We start from the raw sequence: 18,033 nt of genomic DNA on the forward strand, positions 1-18,033 counted from the left end.
GTTTTCTAGTGTTGACCAAGCTATGAAGTGTCAACCAAGTGATTCAGTTTATAACGAGCTCATAGTGATAGTGTTGATTGAGCCATATAGTGTCAACTAAGTGACTCAGTTTATATGTCAAGTTTCACAATGTTCACTAAGTCACCAGTGCAAACCAAGTTTAGACTACTTGGAAGTGATTAGTATGAGTTTTTCTTCTATGTCTACTAAGTGCATGACAATGCCAAGCATTGAAAATGGTTATCGAGTGTTATAAAATCATTGAGTTTTTCTTCAGAACCTAAGTACTTGCAGTTGGGCCAACTTTGTGTATTTTGGTGAAACTAGTATTGTAGCCAACTTTGATGAATTGTAAATTGGATTGGTATATATGTAATGTATTGTATCAAATCCAAAGAGATATAAAAGTGTCAAGGAATATGTATTAAGAAGTAGAAGTGTAAAGTAAAAGGCTACAAGTAGTACTGTTGGGACTAAAAATTGCATGCTTCATTTTTAGTCACATTTCAAAATTTTTGAGAAAATCAGGCCTATAAATGCTTTGTGAAGCCTATGTACTCGGCTATCAGTTTAAGCCCCATGAGGTGTTCAATTTTTCTAACACCTTGCATTCAGCCTGTCTAAGTGTTCCATGATGATAAATTGTCATTCTGAGTCATTTGGCGAGATCTCGTTTTGAGAAACTGTCAAATCTTGCATTTTCATTTGTGTCAAATAGTGACAAGAGGTTGTGTTTGCAATCAAATATCTTGCACCTAGAAAGGTGTTGTGACTTTTCAATTTGAGAGTGTCTAATGTCCATACTTGAAAACCTATGTTTTAGATTTTGAGTCATTTTGAGTTCGTTTGACTAGGTTTTGATTCCCTCAAAGTTGGTAGTTTACTGTTTTCATGTTTTTGCAATTAATTCTAAATTCTGGGAAGCCTTGTTTGATGAGTTATAACTCTGACCCAGTTGACCAAAATACTAAAATTCCTTTTACGTTGCATTATAGATGTCAGAGAATTGTTATGTTTCAATTTTCAAGTCTTGAAAAATCCATTTGATCAGTTTTCAAACATGATTCCAAACGCAATTTATAATTTTTTACTGGTGTCAGCATTTGCAGATTATTTGGTACCCCGTTTCGGGATGTTATAACTTGAGATTCGTGATTGGTTAGATTGAATGGATTCTACCACTATGTAGTACTCTAAAAATACTCCAAGTGTGTCAGTTTTTAAGTCATGACGAATCCATATGAACACTTTTCCAAGGGCATTCCATTCGTAAAAAATGATATTTTACTGGTGTCCACTATCCTGCAAATCCAGATAGCCAACTTCAGATGCTTGCCAAATTTGACTTGTGATTCGTCATGAGCCAAAACTATAGAATCATAATTTCATCATGGTAAAGTACCAGTGTCCCAGTTTTTAGAACCTCAAGTGCCTATTTGCCCAATTTTTTGAGCCAATTCTGAGCCCAGTTTATTGCTTTCTGACATGTTTTCTTACAGGTAAATCTAAGAAGGAAACTTTGACAATCAATATCTTTTGACTGGAAATTCGTCATGAGATGATATTTGACAAGGTGAAAACATGTGGAACAAACAATCAATGGGTCAGATTTCAGAGCTTGGTCAGGTGTTTATGTCAATTTTTAAGGTCAAGCAACATGCCTCATGAAAAAGATTTCATAGTGGTGCGAAAATAATTGAAATAAGTTTTTAATGATGAATTAGCATTCAAATTGGTTTCCAGTCAGTTCAAGGGGGTTGGTGGATCAATTTTCTATGTTAGTTGTTCGGAAACAAAAGAATTTTTAGTTGGACCCACTTTTGGGCCTGACTAAATCCAGCAGCACTCATGGAGCTCAAGGAAATTTAAAGATGTTTCTGAAGAAGAATGATAATAGTCTTAATAATAAATGCATATTATATATTTATCAAACTTGTTCAAAAGGATGAAGAGGGATAGTATATTATATATTTATCAACATTAGGTAGGGGAATCCTTGATTGGTTGCTGGCTTTGATATTTTATAACATTGTGGATCATATATTAATGCCAGGGCATATCACTACATGTGAATGAGGTTGTCCACTTCAAAATTGAGTCTTTTCCTTCAGTTTCATGTCCAAGTAAATTGAGGTCAAATCCCATGCAAAGGAAACACCTTCATGATGTTTGACAAAGGGAAATCCCCCACACTAAGTAAATGGTGGTTGTGGCTTAAGAGGAGTTGTCCATATACAATGAGTAGGCCATTGCATAAGGGGGAAGCATCACTTTTATAGTGACTAGAGTGAAAAATTTTTTGAAAGAATGTGGGAGCTGCAGCTTCAGTAGGTGGAGATCCCATCCATGTCCAGGCAGCTCCATGTTGTGGCAGGGAGGAGAGTCCATGTTCTTCAAGACATTCCACATCTGTAGATAGGAGCATTCATAACAAAAGGTAACCATGCCATGAAATGAGAGCAGCCAGTTAATGAGATGCCATCAGAGGTTGAGTAAATTCTGTAGGCTAGCAAAGAACTTCCTCATCCATACACAAAGAGATCCACATAAATAGGCATGAATGGGAGACTGTCGATTCAACATAGTAGATTTGAGGCAGACACCATGAGCATTAAAAGGAGTTTAGAAATCCACTAATGATGAAAGAAGATCACGCAAGTAACAAGTGGTGTAGTCAAAGACTCCACACGCATTAAATAGGGCTCCCACGATGGAGTGAAGCCACAGGTGATAAAGAAAAATACACCAGTCAAAGCATGAAGGAGACCATGTAGGAATAGCAGGGGAGGTGTCATAGAGTAGCTACATTTAGAAGAGGAAGGAACCGCTACAAGATGAAGGCAACTCACACAATCCACCTGAAGAAAACTCCACATATATTAAGCTATTGCAGATTCACATTCTCAAGAATGCCTTTTCAAAAGGAAAAATTGTCCACTTTTTGTCGCTCATAGGAAATTTGCACTTGCCATGTGCACAAATTTTCAAAGTAGCCCGGTTAACATGTATATCAAGTGCAAAAGTTTGGTGGATGCTCTTAAAAATGTTTGATTACATGAAAGGATGCCCACGTCCAAATAGGGAATCACACTAGAGGAGGCATCTTCTAAGAAGAAATTTGTGCCAGAATGAAAGAATAGAGGATAGCATAGGGGAATGCATCCGAATATTTTTTGCACATTTGGGACATGGGGAAATTCTTAAGTTTTTAAATACTTTTCCTTGTAATAGACTCAATGTCTATTAGACAGTACTTTTGAAAGCACCAATCCTTGTGTACGAGGCCTGTTGGTGGCCAATTAGAACATGAAGACAGTTGGCAGGGTCATGCAACACAAAGTTTTAAACAAACATGCATGCATGCTGATGTGGACCCGAGCAATGAGATGTTGCCACGTGGCCAGATCGACGGATTGCACAAAATTGCAATATTAAGTTGCGCACTAGTTAGACAATGCGGAAATGCGAATTGTCACCATGTGGTAGTGGGTCTTGGCTGGCGGAAAGGTGGCGATTAGGGGTAGTTTATGGGGAAGCAGAAGATCATGACATGTGTCACGATCTGACAGATAATGCATACCCACATTACGAAGATGCAAGCTGGTTAAATATTGCGAGAATGCATAATTGTGACATGTGGCATGTCAATACACCCAGAATGGTCAGTGATGTGGAAATGAGATGACAAATATTGACCAATCACAGAACGCCACATGGTGCTAGTCAAACAGAGGTTGACCTCAAATTTGAAGGGGTGAGGAAAAAACAAATGATTTTAAAATGTTATTTTAAATTTGTTTTTTCAAAATTGGGTATGTACATGCAATATTTAATCCAAAGGAGCATTTAATCTAAAGTCTGAACTTTAGATTTATTTAGATTTTTCAAAATTTTAAAACTTAAAGGTTGTAGACCTATTTTTTTACTAGAGGAGTAATTTTCAAATCAATTTTCAGTGGGTTTTTGGAAAGCAAAGTATGCCTTATCATATACCACCAGAATTGCGAGAATCCAAACTATCTGATTCTATAGTTGGTTTTTTCACAAGAAGTAGCTGGTTCATGCTACATGAGGTTTTTCTCAAGTTCCTATTTTGCAACTGTATTAGGTATCAAAGTTTAGAACTAATTTTTAACATAGTAATCACCTGAGTATGGTTAAAGGGCAATAAAGACTCAGTTTGGGTCAATTTTTGATCACATTCACTCAGTAAAACTCAAATTTTACCAAGCATTTCAGTGAGGTTTTCAGATATTTTGAATGACTCAACAAGTTTTCATCATTGAACAAGGATATTTGCAAATCAGTAACAGAACAATGATGAAACCTAATCACATTAGATGGGTAAAGAAATGAAAGAGGCTTTCAGTCGCAAAAGATTGAATTCCAAGTGGACAGATGGAAGTTGCATATCAGATTCGGGAATTCACTTCTTGCTATATCTTTCTATCTTTCATTCTTTGTAAGGGTTCTAGTTTTGTCACTTAGAAACTAGTTGGTTCCAGTCTTTAGAGAAAAACCAATCACTACTGAGATACTAGGTTTTGGATCTAGTTTTGATGTGTTCCCATACTGTGATACCACATACTTTTCAGCAATTTCTCTCATGTGAATAGTAGTAGCGTAGATAATACAGTAAGTTCATATCTATTAGGTTGTTTCATGTTTTAATTTCATGCATTTGAATGTATATTTTCAAAGAAAATGAATACATATGAGCAATAATTTCACTAGTTTCATTCTGTTTCTTGTCTCCTGTCTCAACAATCTGTAAGTCTTATGTGGTCTTGGAACAAAGATCTAAGATCCATTTGCATCCCCTTCAGGTTGTATGTATTATGTATTTTGTTGTTGGAACAAAGGGTCAAGTAAATGCTTGATATGTTTAACAAGGTTAATGTTTACTTGAGAAGGATATTGTGTGAGAATGAGATTTGAAAGAACACTGATATCTAAATCACAAGGTGATTAGATAGATCTGATATCTGGGTGTACAGAATATGTCTCGATGTCATAGATGTATATTTAAATTCATGGGATTGCCCAATAGATTAGGCACTGATCAGTTATAGGATCACTTGTTATACTTCTGCATATTTGAGGATTTGTTGAAAATCAACATCAATAATCAAATGCTTTTCCCTTTCATGTTGAAGAGCTATAATAGAATGCCCTCACTTAGCTTATGAGATTCCTAGATCTACATTTAGCTAATGTAGATTGATGTTATTTCATGAGTTATTAGCAGAAATAAGGGTTTTATCTGCTTCATATTAGATTCAGTGCATGCTTTGATAACTGGTACCATATAAAGAATCTATAGGTCCACCTGCCTAGGTTTAGCAGAGCCTAAAGAAGAAGAAAGGTCAAGCCTTATAGTTGGCCCTGTGTCTAAAGTGATATGTTGATAGTGGGAGTTAGCTACCCCTAGATGTGTCATATTCTCATGGGGATAATTGAAAACCCTCTAGCGTTTTCAAACACCAACAAGTACAAGGATTAGCAAAGATTTATCTATCACATCAAGGTGATCATTACACTCTAAAGGAATCTCATTCAAAAAATCAAGTTGTAGATTAGAGATCAGCCATTGGTTCATCCTTATAGGTGGAACATTGAAATCCTTTCACAATGTAGACTTAACTGTCTTTTGTAAATCTCTTTACCAAGTGCATACTTCACTATATGTTTGTAAATCCTTTTGCAAGGTGGACCTAGTAGTCTTTATTTCTCCTAATAGGGGAGATCATTAGAAGTGATCATTGTAAGCCTTAACAAGCCAAGTTTATACTACAATACTAAATATTGTGTGTATCATCCACATCCCTATTTTACTTTCTATTTGGAAGGTTTCTAGGTTACCATATTGTGTGTCAAAGTGTTATGAATGTTTTAATGCTTTTAGTTTTTCATGCATGCAATTAGATCAGAATACATATGAAGGATTAAATTGGTGAATTAAGATTAAGTTTTATTGGTTACTTATTACCACCCCCCTCTTAGTAACTTAGTCTATCTCATATTTTTAATAGGTTAGAGGTCACATATGTGAAAAGTTATATTTACTATCATATGATAGTATTTTGTAATTATGAAAAGATGTAATGAATTGTAATATCTTAACAAGGTCCTATTATAATTAATTAGGAAAGCCTCAAGGTTGACACAAATAATTATATAAGGACATGTTATAAATGAAATTTATTTCCCTTGTGAATAAGTTTGTAAGGAATGCAAGTGATGTGGATTTACAAATTGTGCAAGTGATATGTAAAGTTGGTAAATGTATGTAAGCAATCAAAGGAATCAGTGTAATGTGAATTTGAAGATATGGTATTCAGATCTAAAGAGATTTGGTCTAGTCAAGAGGACAAAGAAGGTGTTCAAGTTATTCTACATTCTAGTATTCTATAGCTAATAATACAAAGACCCGTTGGATAGTGAGTTTAATAGTGGTCTTGCCCCTAAAGTTGTTCGAGTAGTGGGTCCATCTGCCTTCTACAACTCCTAATAGGGTTGGAATTTCCTAAGAGGGATTTAAATTCTCCTAACAAGGATAGATATGTATTACATGTATTTCATTGGATCCTAACAAATTCCATTCCCTTATAAGGAACTTGTATATTAGCACATCATTTTGTGGATATCATCCCCACTACGGTTTTTCCTTTGCTCAAGGATTTCCCTAGTTAGCATATCTCATGTTATTTTGTATACATATCCTCTTATGGTTTCTAATTATGTTTTTCATATGCTTAAGGTTTAAGAAGGTTGATAGAAGTTATATTAACTTGATAACTTATTCACCCTCCACTCCCTTAGTTATTTTAGCGAGCTTTATTTTCTAACAATTGGTATCAAAGCATCAAGTCCTTGAAGGAAAATCTTAATAGCTTAAGGAGATAAATGGTGAGTTATTTAAGAAAAGAGAGTCCTAAGTTTGATGTAATTAACTATGGCAAGTGGAAATAGAAGATGAAGACACATTTTCTAGTTATGGGTCTAGGGTATTAGCTAGTGACTATGAATGGATAGAAGATTGTGGAAGAAAGAAAACTTGAAGAATGATGTGAAGTTGAAAGAGATATATTTATTTAAAATATGATTTCCAGAGAAGCATTATTATTGTCTCTTCCTAAAAATGAATATAGTAGGGTAAAATTCTTTGATACATCTCATGCAATTTAGAAAGCTTTATAATCTACCTTTGAAGGTTATGTGTATCCTTAGAGAATTAGATTACAAAATTGGATATGTTTGTTTCAAGATACTAAGATGATGGAAGATGAATTTGTAAGAAGCTATATTGATAGAATATTTGAGATTGTTGTAGGAATTAAGTCATGTAATGGATCTAAAGATGAAGATGAGATTATTTGGACGATGTTGAAAGCCTTGACACCACCTTTCAAGTAGACAACATGGATGATTAAGAAAGTGATACATTGCACTGAGTAGTTTACTAGAGACACCCTTCTTGGAAGATTAGAAGTAACATAAGCGAGATCGAAGAAGGACATGGATAATTTCCTAGAGAGGAAATCACTTTTAGTACATTAAGTATTCATCCTTCCTTGCAAAGAAGTTAAAGCACTAGTGGAGAATATTCTAGTAGAAATAGACCCGTATCTGAGGAGAACAAAACAATTGAAGAAGGCATTGTCTTGGTTTTAAGGAGAGAACCAGATGGTGAGAGAATATTTAAATGTTGGACTTGTAATGAATTTGGTCATTATGCTTCTAATTTTCCTAAAAGAGAGAAAAAGTATAAGAAAAATTTCAAGTCTAGAAGGCCTAGAGATTTTTTCGTATGCAGATGAGAATGATGAAATGGATTAAAGAGTTTAGAGTGAAAGTAGTGATGAGTTAGGATTTGTAGCTATAAAAGAATAAAATCCTAAAAAAGAAGTTGTAGAAGAGAAAATAATAGTTTTTTAGGTTGAAAATAAATATGATTGGATCATAGATAGTGGTTTTTCACATCAAATGACTAGTGACATGAATAAATTTGTTAAGCTAAGTAGTCATGATGGATAGATTATCAGAATTGATAATAATAAAACTTGTCAAATCAAGGGAATAGAATCAATTACTCTCGATGGAAAGACTAACATAAATGATGTCCACTTTGTTGATGAATTAAAGCATAACATACTGAGTTTTAGATAGTTGGTTGATAAGGGATATAAGATACAATTCAAAGAGAAGACATCCATTATCAAGGATAAAGATGGTACATTGATTGACATTGGTACAAGGTCTAGAGGTAAAGTTTTTTAGATGAACCCTACAAAAATGACATGTTTGGTTGAAAAAGTGGATAACAGTTGGTTGTTGCATAGAATGTTACATAATATAGACTTTGATAATATTATGAAGGCTAGTAGTACATGTGTTGTTAGAGATTTTCCAAAAATTGTGAAGCCTAATAATGTTGTGTGCAAAGAACATGTTATGGCTAAGATGAAGAAAAGATCATTTCTGAGCAAGAAGTTTACTACAATAGAAAAATTGGAGATTGTTCATACAAATTTGAGTGGTACTACTAGGAAATGAGGATTATATGGCGAAAGGTACTTCATGATTTTTGTTGATGACTTTGCTAGGATGATGTGAGTAGTGATCCTTAAAGAAAAGTTTGAGCCATTTGAGAAGTTTAAGTTGTTTAAGAATAGAGTTGAGAATGAGTCTGGAGTGAAAATTAAATGTTTAAGATCATATAGAGGTGGAGAATTTGCCTTGAATGAGTTTAAAACATTTTGTGAAGTAAGTGGCATTAAGAGACAACTATAAATACCAAAGACTCCTAGGAAGAATGGAGTTGCTAAGAGAAGAAATAGGTATGTAACAGAATTAGCTAGATCTATGATGTTTAAGACTAATTTATCAAATACATTTTAGAGAGAAGAAGTCAATACAAAAGTATATAAAATAATGAGAGTATAGATTAGAAAAGGTATGAACAAGAAACCTTATCAACCTTTGTTTGGACATGAACCATTAATAAAATATTTCAAAATTTTTAAAAGGAAATGTTATATCAAGAGGGATGATGACATTGGGAAATTTAGTGGAATAAATGAAGGTATGTTCCTTGGTTATTCATTGAAAAGAAAAACTTATAGATGTTTTAATAAGATAACTAAGACTATTGTTGAGTGCACAAAAGTAAAAGTGGATTAAATGTCTGGAGTCAAGGAAAGAAGATTGGATTATAATTATAATCAAGAAGAAGCTAATCCTAAGCCTATCATAGGAAACGTTGAAACTTTCTTTGAAACAAATAATAATTTATAGAATGATGTTCAAGTTATGGAAAAAATAGAAGAACCAAGATTTGAGCCTAGAGAAGAAGTAAGAATTGAGTCACTAACACCTAAAGCTAATAGGAATTTGACAAAAAATCACCATGATACTTAGATTATTAGAAGTAAAGAAAAGGGAGTTATGAAAAGAAACATAGTCCATGAAGAATTGTATTTGATTTCTCACATTAAAACAACAATTGTAGATGAAGCATGAAAGGATAAATGTTAGATGCAAGAAATGAAGGAATAAATAGATCATATTGTAAAGAATAAGAAATAGGAATTGGTTCCTAATCCTAAGAATAAGAATATTTAGGAATTAAATGGGTTTTTAGAAATAAGATGAATGAACAAGGTGAGGTTGAAAGAAATAAAGAAAGATTGGTATATAAAGAATATTCATAGGAAAGAAGGTATAGACTCTAAAGAGACACTTTTCCCTCTTGCCATAATTGAAGCAATAGAAATGTTCTTGGGTCATGCAACAAGTAAGGAATTCAAAGTATATTAGATGGATATGAAGTCATCATTTCTGAATAGAGAACTTGAAAAGGAAGTACACATTTAGAAGTTTGAAGGATTTCCTTTGACATCAGAAGGAGGCATGATATGTATGTTGACATTTCAGTCAATTTTGTTATTAGTGACACACACTTCTTTAGATAGTAAGTATCTACAAAGCGTATTGTACAGTCAACAATTTTAACCAACCATTTTAGGCTTTATTGAGTTCTACGGTTGCTACCAAATTCAAGGAATAGTATTCAGTTTGTGTCGAGAAGTTTTTACTAGGTTGGTGATTATCATTCTAAACCAAGCTTCATAAGGTTTACTGAGTTTCTAAGTGCAAACCAAGTTATATAGTGGTTACCAAGTTCACAATTTTAGTAATGAGAATCTAGTGTTCACCTTACCACTTAGTGTTAACCAAGTGATTCAGTTTATACCAAGCTCATAATGATAGCATTGATTGAGCTATGTAGTTTGAATCAAGTGATTCGGTTTATATATTGAGTTTCATAGTATTCACTGAGTCACTAGTGCAGACCGAGTTCAAACTACTTGAAGGTTATTAGTATGGACCAAGCTTCTACATCTACTAAGTGCATGATGCTACCAAGCATTGATAGTGGATGCTGAGTATTAGAACCTCACCAAGTTAGTCTTTTGAACATGAGTTCCTGCAGTTGGGCCATTTTGTGTATTTTGTATAAACCTATATTGTAGCCAACTTTATTGAATTGTAATTTGGATTGGTATATATGTAATGCATTTTATCACATCCAAAAAATATATAATATGATATGATATGAATTTGAAGAGAAATAGTGTATAATAAAAAGGCTACAATAGTATAAGAAGCATCAAAGTTTTATCTATCACAGCAAGGTGATCATTACACTCAAAGGAATCACATTCAACAAATCAAGTTGTAGATCAAAGATCAGCCACTATCTTATTCTAATAGGTGGATCAGTTAAATTCTTTCACAAGGTAGACTTAACAATCTTTTGCAAATCTCTTTACCAAGTGCATACTTCATTGTATGTTTGTAAATCCTTTTGCAATGTGGACCTAGCAGTCCTTATTGCTCCTAACAAGGTAGATCATTAGAAGTAATCATTGTAAGACTTAATAGGCCAACTTTATATTGTAGTACTAAAGCTTGTGGGTATAATCCCCACCCTAGTTTTACTTTCTATTTGGAAGGTTTCTGTGTCACCATATTGTGTGTCAAAGTGTTATGAATGTTTTAATGCTTTTAGTTTTTGATGCATGAAATTAGATTAGAATTCACATGAAGGATTAATTGGTAAATAAAGATTAAGTTTTTATTTGTTATTGATTCACCCCTCCTCTCTAAATAAATTAGCCTATCATATATATTTTGAACAATTGGTATCAGAGCTTTGTGGTTCTCAGGGAAAAGTTTAACAACTTGAGCAAAGATCAAGAGGCTATGGAGGTATTCAAACTTGATAAGGCTATTGACAATGAAAAGATGGATTTGGAATTGGTTATTCAAAAATTTAAGAAAGAAAAGGAGAAACTCTCTCAATCCTTGAAAATAATAAAATATCATACAATCCAGATGAGTGACCAACTCTAAATTGAAGAAAGAATTGAACACATCCATTTAGAAATCAATTCAAATGAAGCTGATGAAGCAATTTGAGGACTATTAGAAAAGAATGGTACACCTTAAAAAGAAGTTAGGAAACTAAAAAGAGAAAAAGAAATCCAATCAGTAAGATTGTGCGAAGTCATGGAAGAGAAAAATAAGATAAAAGAAGACTTAGAAGGAAAGAAAAATGAAATTCAACATCTATCCCTTCAATAGGTAGACTTCATTGATCAACTTACCAATGCAAATGAAGAAATCATGAATCTAAGATCAGAGAATGAAATATTGTAGAATGATATAAACATTGAAAAGAAAACCAATTAGAGAATGATGAAATCTCAAGTAGAAATGGATCAACTAAATGAGAAAATCCAATATAGACAAAAGGGAAATGTAGGAATTGGATATACAGAAGAAGGTGACTCATCTAAGCAAGGAGCTCAAAAGAATCAAAGACCTACTTGCAATAACTATGGTAAGATAGGCCATACATCAAACAAATGTTGGAGCAATGGCAAAGCCAAATTCAATGGAAAATGCTACAATTTTAATCAACATGGTCAAAGAGCTAATGAATGCAATGAGAAACCTAAATTTGAAGGCAAATGTCACAAACGGAAGAAGCATGGGCACAAAACCTCTAAATGAAAAACTAAGATATTGAATCCAATAGAAAAAATTATTAAAGCTATATTTGGTTGGGACTACAACATTTTTTGTAGATGTCATTACTATGGAGAATTTGAACACATTGGAATGAATTGTGTAAAACATCACATGAGGACAAAAGACACCACCAGAAGAGGTTTTATTTTTATAGAACTTGGTCATCTTGCCAAGAACTATATGAATACTGAAAGAATTGAAGATGAAAAGAAAGCCAAGGCTAATAACATTAGAAAGGAGATGAGATAGCAATGGATTCCAAAATCTTCTAAGAATACAAGTATGAGAAATCAAGAAAATGTCACTCAAGAATTGGGTGGATCAAGCATTTCTACTTGATCTACCACAAGGAGAAGTCGAACTAGGATTCTGAAGTAGTCACCTTACATCAGTTTCAGTCAATAGAATGGAAAGATCCATATCAGCATTCAAGATGCAAAGGGATCACTGAGTATCATATAAAATACCAATCATTATCGAGCGAGGTTAGGTTGCAAACCCTACTGAGAAAAGTTAGAAGTAACTCAGTGTTATGTAGACATGAAGTCATGGATGTTCCTACCAATAATTTAATACAAGTTGAGTGGAAGATAGTTTTTCATTAACCAAGAAATCATACCAAAAATTTATGGCATTTGAAAGGTGAAATTTGATAAAAAGGTGAAATCAAAGTAATTTTTCATTGTGAATTTTCTAGAGCTATTTGCAAAGAGCAATTTTAGTGTTTCTGAGCCATTTGTGCAAAGTACTAATGAAGATTTATGTGTCTTTACAAACCCTAAAAAGGGATGGAATCCACTAGTAGCAAGTCAAAGAAAGGATCTAAGATGTTGGTTCGAGGCATGGAATGGAAAGTCCTGGATTTCAAGCTTAGTTTGGCAGTTGCAGAAACCCTAGATCCAACTAGAGCACAATCTTAGATTAAATCCAAGGAACTATTGATTAATGATATCTATACACATTTTTTATTTTTTATTCAAGACATAGGAACCCTAGAAATGGATGAATTTTTAAAATAATTATGTGTGAATGGTGTGTTAAAACCAAAGCATCAACACCTTGAAGTGAAGGTTTTGACTTACATCCCACATATGCCACAAGATTTTTAAATTAAATGGATGAGATTTATTCTTAGTTGTGTCCATAATGGATAGTTATGTTTGGAGCAACCTATTGTGATAACAAATAAAATGATCCATTAGATCATAGGGCTTCCAATGTTGACAAAGACCAAATCCACAAAAACCCTAAGTTGAGTGGAACTAGAGAAGGAAACCCTTGCCAAGTGGTATAGAAGGGGAATGAAGATCAGTTGTGTAATTTATATGGAGTTGAAGTTTAGAATATATGTGATTAGACATAAGATATACAGCTTGAGTCATCTAAATAGTGTATCCTATGAAGCAATGGATCTCGCATTCAAAGTAGTCAAGAACAATATGTCATTTAACCTTGTGGAGTTGATGTTGAAACAACAAAAATATGGAGGGCATAGGAACTTCAAAGAATAATCCTTATAAGTTTGGTTCACTCTTAACTTGTTTATTTTTCTATGTGCAAATGTTCTTCCCATCAAAAGGTACAGTTGTATGGAGGAAAGATGTACCTATTCTTTACCAAATCAATGAGTATATAGCTGAAATGGGAGAAAACTATGTTAGTATAATGGATAACTATTTTTGATGAATTTAAGGACAAGATGAATAGCAGATTCAAGATCCCTAAGAAACTTGTTGAAGACTACAAAGATGATTTTTTTTTATGGTTGATTGTGATAAAGTATATATATAATTAGTCAAACCAAGAATTGTATGGGTCAAGCCTCTAGATTATGAGGTTAATATAGACTAAACCAAGGATATCATTGAAGCATTATTAAATGAGCCTATTGATCCAAAAGCTACATATATTGGGATATATGAGGAAGCAAAAGAAAGAAGTGAACTTGAAATTAAACTCCCATAGGTGGTCAACAAAAGTAAAAAGAGAATAGCAAAATTGAAAACCAGCTCTACTCTCCTGGTGGCTGAAGGTAAAGGAGATGACATTGAAGAAGATGATGTAGAAGATCAAGAGAAGTCAGAAGAAGAAGAGCCAGTGAAGAAGAAAGGTAAGGTTATTATATAAAAACCTACAAAGGCATCTACCATAGTATTTAAAAGGACATCCAGAAAGAAACTAAAGTTGGGTGAAGAAGTAGAGGATATAATTTTCAAAAAGCTTCCGCCCATCATTTAGGAAAGATTGAAATAAATTGATTTAGAAGCTGGCATAACAAATTTTAGATCATTGAAGTATGAAATTAGAACTATAGAGGAGAAGCAACAAGTTGAAGACATGATTGTGTCAAAACTAGGTAAATGGAAATACTCTCTAGATCAACTTGCACAACAAATTCCCAATGAACTAATGGAGAAAATTAAGCCAAGATGGGAGCATGCAAAGAAAACTGCAAAATATATTTATGAGTAAACCATGAGGAAACTCATGCCAAGCTTGAATGATAAAGAAGTAAAATATTCTATCAAAAAGAATGAAGAGAAACAACTTTGGGATTTAACATTTGTTTGATATTGATAAATGACATTGAACATGTGGTGAAGAATGCCACCAACACATGGAAGAACATTTATAGTCTTCATAAATGAAGTGATTTTATTTTTGATGTCAAGGACAAGGATGAAGATGATGATGAACATGACAAGGAAGAGGAAATTGATAATGAAGATGTAAGACATTATGACAATATAGATGATGAGGAATAGGAATAGGAAGCTATTGAGGAAGATCTCCTTGAGTTTCAAAATATTGAGGAGACTGACCCTAAGAAGATTGTAGTAGCAGTCATAGCCTCACTTCCTCATTCTCTGAGCGAAGCATTGAAGACATCAAGCTTTGAGAAAGCTACTGTAGAACTAGTTGTATCAAACATTGCAAGTTCAAGCACTCAATCAATATTTGCACCTATTCAGCTCAGTACTTCATTGACAGAAGTGACAAACACTTCATCAATCGAGCAGATAGTACTTCCTCCTCCATCAATTTTGATTACACAAGGTATTTCTTCAATAAGTGTAGTATCTACTTTTTCTGCCATTCTTACTATTTCTACTATTGTTTCTATTCCAAGAATGCAATTAATAAGTACAAAGATAGTTGAGACCAAGCCTCAACTAAGTACGAAAGTTTTGAACAAAGGAAAAGATAAGGAAGAAGAAATTGATCTTGATGAGGAGATAGTTATCTATATTCCAATCTTAATCCTAATCAAATGTACATCATTGGAGAACTTCTACAAAAGAAAGGTAAGCAACAAAAGCTTAGAGAGGAAAGAAATAAGGAATTTCAAGTGCTTGAAGATGCTAAGAATGTTCTTGCAGAAGAACTTAGCACTGAGGATGACACTTCTCAACTAGTTTTGGCTTAGTTAGCAGAAGTGGTCTAGAAATTAAATGAATATTTGAATGGATAAGAGAAATTGTTGCAGAGAGAAAAAAAGAAATGGGAGAATAATTTTTTGGAGTTAGTAGCACAAAAGATTACAAATCATCAAGTAGACTTGTCTACTATTCTAGGTTCATTGGAGACCTCTACCATTAATGTAACTTCTTTATTTGGTAAACTCTGTGACACTTCCTATTTCACCAAAGAAAATAAAAATAAACTTTCAAATATTGATGAAGATTTGAAGGTAAGTGCACATTAGTTTTCAGTTGACCCGAGTTACAGCTCTGGTCACTATACAAAGATCAAATTTCTAACTAATATGTAGGCAAAATTGTTAAGAGAAGAAGCTAGGATAAGAGCTACACTTGCAAATGTACAAGGCATGATTCTTTAAAACATGGATGTATTGAAGAAACATATTGCACGTGCTAAAACCCTCATCCATGACAACAACTTCTCCATTGCTAACCATATGATAGAACTATCAGTAGAAGTTTAGATTGCATTGCATACATGCAAGGTGTTGCAAGAAAATCGGTACAAGACAATGGCACTGATTCTAAAGGTACATTCTAATTTCTTGTCACATTTTGGTATTCTTGTATAGTATACACCTTTGGAATTATTGCAAAAAGGGGGAGAAGATATATATATCATATGTAAAGATGAGATGATGTAAATGTATATAACATGTAAAGCATACTATATAAAGGGGAGAAGATGAGAAGATGTAATTGTATATAACATGTAAAGGATACTGTATAAAGGGGAGAAGATGAGAAGATGTATATTGAAATATATATTTATGGGGGAGAAGCATCATATTATATACATGTACAAATATTCAAAGAAACATCTCTTACAAAAGAAATTTTGGAAAAATCTAAAAAAAAAGAATATTTTACCGAGTAGAAGACAAAGAATGGAGAATAAAAATTGTTTTGAACTTTTTGAGAATTCAGTTTTGATTGATAAGTGTTTTTGTCACTAATGCCAAAGGGGGAGATTGTTAACATTTTAGTCAAATTTGTTATTAGTGACACACACTTATTCAGATATTAAGTATCTAATGATTGTATTGTATAGTTAATAGTGTTAACCAAGCATTTTAGGCTTTACAAAGTTCTATAGTTGCTACCAATTTCAAGGAACATTATTCAGTTTGTACCCAGTAGTTTGTACTAGGTTGCTAATTATCAATATAAATTGAACTTTATAAGGTTTACTGAGTTTCTTAGTATGAATTGAGTTATACAGTGGTTACCAAATTTACAGTTCCAGCAATGAGATTCCATTTTTAACCAAGCCACTTAGTGTCAATCAAGTGATTCATTTTATACTGAGCTCATAGTGATAGCATTAACTAAGCTATGCAGTGTAAATCAAGTGATTTAGTTTATATGTCAAGTTTTGCAGTATTTAATGAGTCACCAGGAAGACTGAGTTTAGACTACTTGGAAGTGATCAATAGGCACTGAGCTTCTACATCTACCAAGTGCATAATGATGCTAAGCATTGATAGTGGATGTCAAGTATCAGAACCTCACTGAGTGTTCCTTCAGTTGGGCCAACTTTGTGTATTTTGTAAACTTGTATTTTAGCTAACATTGTTGAATTGTAATTTGGATTGGTATATATGTAATACATTTTATCACATCCATAAAATATATAATATGAGTATGATACAAATTTGAAGAGTAGAAGTGTGAAATAAAAAGGCTACAATAGTATAAGGAGTAGCAAAGTTTTATCTATCACAATAAGGTGATCATTACACTCAAAGGAATCACATTCAGCAAATCAAGTTGTAGATCAGAGATCAACCACTATTTCATCCTAATAGGTGGATTAGTTAAATCCTTTTGCATGGTAGACTTAATAGTCTTTTGCAAATCTCTTTACTGAGTGCATACTTCATTGTATGTTTGTAAATCCTTTTACAAGGTGGACCTAGTAGCCCTTATTGCTCCTAATAGGGCAGATCATCAAAAGTGATCATTGTAAGCCTTAAGAAGCCAACTTTATACTATAGTACTAAAGCTTATGAGTATCATCCCCACCCTAGTTTTACTTTCTATTTGGAAGGTTTCTGGGTCACCATATTGTGTGTCAAAGTGTTATAAATTTTTTAATGCTTTCAATTTCTTATGCATGAAATTAGATTAGAATTCACATGAAGGATTAATTGGTAAATAAAGATTAAGTTTTTATTGGTTACCGATTTACCACTCCCCTCCTAGTAACTTAGCCTATCATATATATTTCCAAAAATTGGTGTCAATTGGTAACTTAGCTATGGAAAAAAAAAGACTTTACATACTAATTTGGATTAGGTGGGCAATATAGATGAAAGAAAGAGTGCAAGTGGTAGTGCTTTTTTTCTAGCAAAAACCAATTGTATTCAGATCATGTGGATGAAATTGATATTGTAGGATATTGGGATATAATTTTTAGAACCTATTATAATGCATTTTTATAGCACAAATA

The 18,033-nt window shown here is 33.2% G+C and overlaps 1 pseudogene; it reads left to right on the plus strand.

The window, feature by feature from the left end:
* Positions 1-3,454: 3,454 nt before the first annotated feature.
* The window catches only part of LOC149565106 (protein EMSY-LIKE 3-like), a 171,091-nt pseudogene continuing 156,512 nt past the window's right edge, over positions 3,455-18,033 (plus strand).

The sequence above is a fragment of the Cupressus sempervirens genome, chromosome 3 (genome assembly GCF_028749045.1).
Source record: "Cupressus sempervirens isolate cs-2001-9-10 chromosome 3, ASM2874904v1, whole genome shotgun sequence".
Classification (NCBI taxonomy): Eukaryota; Viridiplantae; Streptophyta; class Pinopsida; order Cupressales; family Cupressaceae; genus Cupressus; species Cupressus sempervirens.